This window comes from Mastomys coucha, unplaced genomic scaffold (genome assembly GCF_008632895.1).
Source record: "Mastomys coucha isolate ucsf_1 unplaced genomic scaffold, UCSF_Mcou_1 pScaffold3, whole genome shotgun sequence".
Taxonomy (NCBI): Eukaryota; Metazoa; Chordata; class Mammalia; order Rodentia; family Muridae; genus Mastomys; species Mastomys coucha.
The window spans coordinates 15,935,099-15,939,543 of record NW_022196909.1 but is presented as its reverse complement, the minus strand read 5'-3'; positions in this window follow the sequence as shown (position 1 = coordinate 15,939,543).

Here is a 4,445-nt window from a genome sequence, read left to right as displayed (position 1 = left end):
AAATAAATCCATACTTATCACTGCACAAAGTTCAGTTGCAAGTGGACCAAGCAACTCAACAGAGAACAAATACCTGGAACACGAATGAAGGGAAAGTACGGGGCAGTTTTGACAGTAGAATCAGATAGAGGGAGGGAACTATGTGGAAGAAGGGGTGGGGGAGAGAATGGGGTTGTCAGGGGAGCTGGGAGAGAGAATAGAAATTGGGGGGGCGGGGGCTAGGTATATCTTTGGAACAATCCAGAGACCTGGCCAGGGGAGGCTTCTGGGAGTCTATGGGGATGACTCTAGCTGAAAATCCTAGCATCCAAGGATAAAGTGCCTAAAGATAAGAGCCTTAAGTAACCATCTCCTGTAGCCAGGTAGGACTTTCTATTGAGGGAGGGGGACACCACACACTCACAAAAAATTCAATCCAAAATTTGTCGTGACTACAAGATGTGCAGGGATAAGGATGGAATAAAAACGGAGGTGATGGCTAACCAATGACTGGCCCAACTTGAAAGCCATCCCATCCCATGGAAGAGAGCCATGGTCACTATTAATGATACTCTGTTATGCTTACAGATGGGAGCCTGTCCACTGAGAGACTTCATCCAGCAGCTAATGGAAACGGATGAAAGAAGCCATAGCCAAACATGAGGCAGAGGTCAAGGAATCTTGTGGAAGAGTTTAGGAAGAGTTGAGGGTATTGGAGGGGTCAAGAACAGCGTAAGAAGACCTACAGAGGAAAATAACCTGGATCCATGGAAATTCACAGAGACTCGGTCACTAAACCAAAGAACATGCAATGGGCTGGACGTAGGCTCCATATACATATATATGTAGCAGATATGAAGCCTGGTCTTCATGTGGCTTTCTCAACATTTGGAGCACTGGGTGTCTCTGACTCTGTTTTCTGCCATTGCATCCCTTTCCCCTAGCTGGGCTGCCTTGTCTGGCCTTGATGGAAGAGAATGAGTTTAGTCCTGCTGTGAATTGATATGCCAAGGCTCCTTAGTACCCATGGGGATCAGGGGGGCTTCTCTTCATTGAGGAGAAAGGGAAGAAAAAATGAGAGAGGGAGTGTGAGGGTGGGACTGGGAGGAGAGAAAGGAGAGGTACTGTGATGATATAAATTAACTAATAAAAAATTAAAAAATAAATTAAAAAAATGAAAGTTTCTACTACATAGGGGTCTTCTCAGTTTGAAAATGTTTTAAGTCATGTGTGTGTGTGTGTGTGTGTGCGCGCGCGCGCGCAGAGGTTCAAAATTTAATTCAGGGTGTCTTTCTTGATCACTCTGTACTTTGTTTATCGAGGCAGGGTCTCTTGCTGAGCCCAGAGCTTGCCAAATTCAAATTCCCGCTAATCTAATCATCTAAGTAGCTTGCCTCAAGGATTCCATGTCTCTGTGCCTCTGCCCAGCATTCTTGCTGGTTTGGTAAGGATCAGAATTCTAGTCCTGATTATAGGGTATCTACTTTGATCACTAAGCTATCTCTCTTTCCCCAGTGAGAGTCTTCCATAAATACAAGTCTATGGAAACTGTAGGAATTTGTAGCAAAAAAAGAGAAAAAATCCTGTCAAAACACAAGTTTAAGATAATTATAGACAAATATGTGTTTTTAACAGCATTAGTGGTAATATTTTCTCTGGAGGAAAAATAATTCTATTCAAGCAAAACAAAATATGGCAAATAAAATGACAAAAATAGAAACCACAGACGAGGGATTTTTGTAATCATTAAATGCTCTAGATTTTTGACTATTTTATTTTTCCCAATTCCTAATTTCTTTCACTGAAATATGAAAAGAAAAGCCTATCCCAAACAGAAAACCTAGAAGATGCTGTAGTTTGTATTTCTATGGTAGTTTCATCTGACCTTCTGATGTCAGCCATGCATAAATATGTACAAAAATACATGCATGTAATTCTAGCACTGAAGGGGGGGAACCTTAGGCTGAAGGATCTTCAATTTGACTCCCTGTTCCTTGGTTTGATATCAACTTGCCTTAAATTGGAATCACCTGAGTAGGGAACCTTACTTGAGAGCTGAGTTGTTTTAATTGATGGGGAAGACTAACTCAAATGTAGACAACATTTCATGGTAGCAGTCCAGATTTAAAAACAAAAATAAAAAACAAAACAACAGCAAAATGGTCCTGCCAGAAGGAAGGTGTTTAGCCTTTTCCTCAGTTGGCTTTTCATCCTTCCTTGCTGGGTTAATTTAGCTTCATCATGATGATGATGATGATGATGATGACGACGATGATAATGACGATGTCGATGATGATTCTTCCTCTGACATCAGAACCAGCATTTTCAGACTTCCAAAAATGACTGAGAATCAGTGGCTCTCTAGAAATCTTCCAGGTTGTTCAGTACCATATTTGGACTGCTGAGGTACCCAGTCCCAGGACTGAACAACACCAGATTCAATGCCTCTCAAGTGGGATACAGCCACTATTACTACTTCAATATAGTACAACATTTAATACACTCACTTACACAGACACACACACACACCACACACACACACATCTTATTGACCTCAAGAGACCCGAAGGTATCCCGTATTGCCTCTCAAATCAACATGAAGAAGCAAACATGCATTTCCTACATGCACTGCTGCCTGTCCACATTAATTGACCACCATCTGCTATTTTCCACAAAGCATATTTTCCTTTTCAAAATCCCACCTGAATAATAGAAAATTATTTTTTAAAGGATGTAATCTACAATAGCTTTGAGGTTTGTAGATGGGCATATTTTACAAAGGAGTGTGTTAAATTTCTGCAAAGATAGGGGCAAAAGATTGCACTGACTGAGAAATTATGATTAGAGGATGATCAAGGAAGATGAATCCAGAACACAGGAGATTCTGAGTACAGGCATCAGGTACAAAGGTTGTGAGAATGTGGCAGAAATTAAGATTGAGTTATTTCTGAAAAATAATACCAAATGTAGGAAGAGTTTGGGGCACAGAGTATATGAGTAAATGCATAGACAGTACACATCTCAGATGAACACACACAAAGGTCATATTCTTAATACATATTTATTGCAAAAATTTACTAAGTGGATGTCGAAAGACTGGTTCAGTTACCCACCCCTGATGAGGAGAATATGTCACTAGAGTGTGGTTTAGCACTCAGCTACAGACCCACCGTTAGAAAGTTTCTCTCCTCAGGAGAGAATTTAGAAATTCTGAGCAGGAATCCTTTGCAAGGCTCATGCTCTGTAACACCCTCAACACATCCCCTCTGCTCCTGACCCACATCCAGCCACACCACATGGCTGCAAGAGCAGTTTGACATCTTTCCAGTTGCTCCTAGTCATTTGGTGCTGCGGGTGCTAGTTCAGTGTTTGAACCCCTCCTCATCAGGGAGCCATACTTCCTTGCACATCACAAGGGCAATCCTCTTGCATGTGACATGGACTTCAGCTGACCTTATGGAATTGGCAGGTCTTTTGTTCTCCCCACAGTAGTCATCTTTAGAAAGCTATATTATGTTCCTGAGGGATCAGCGTGAGGAGCTCTTTGCTTGACACTACAGACCTCTACCTACCATGGTTAGATTTAGTACCAATTACTTTGTCACCTGAGGGGCTATGGAGGCCTAGATTCAGCTGAGTCTTGCTTTCGCCTGCCATGGCAAAAGTGTTCCTGTCCGGTCTTGCACACCCTTTATTAACCAACTCTCTCAGTTCTAAGATTTGCATGCAATTGTCAATTTTAATCTTGCGCTCTCTCTCCCAAAACGCCTAGGGAATCCTAAGCACGGAGGACTTGAGTTGCCTGCTTACATGTTGATGAAGTTCTTCAAATGAACGACTGTCTAAATGAGACAAAATGATGAGCACAATATTGTGCTCAATAGAACAAGAAGCTTTTCACTTTGGTAACTGTACTATTTTCTTTACAAAATATTCTTTGAAATTTCCACCCATGAATGCAATGTATTCAACCTACATCCATCCCCTATTATCTCCTTTCTGGTCCCACAGGGAATGCCATGTCACTATGTCTTGTTCCCAGTTTCCTTTAGTTTTTTCTTTTTAAAATTATAGTCACATCATTCCTTCCCCTTTCTTCCTTCAAATCCTCCCATGTACATATATGTATTTGTGTGTGTGTGTGTGTGTGTGTGTGTGTCTGTGTCTGTGTGTGTGTTATCCTAAATATATAAATGCAACTTGCTTAGTCTGTATAAATTCATGACGGCCTAAACATGACCTGAATGAAGATAATGACAATAGACATGCTAACTTGGGAGGTGAAAGCTCACAAGGCTTCAATTACAGATAAAGACAGCTAAGGAGGGCTAAGAGGAGGATAAATAGTCTTCCCCAGGGAAGAGTACACTGCTGTTTAGGTTCCTCCTCCTCCTCCTCCCTCTTCCTCTTCTTCCTCTTCTTCTTCTTCTTCTTCTTCTTCTTCTTCTTCTTCTTCTTCTTCTTCT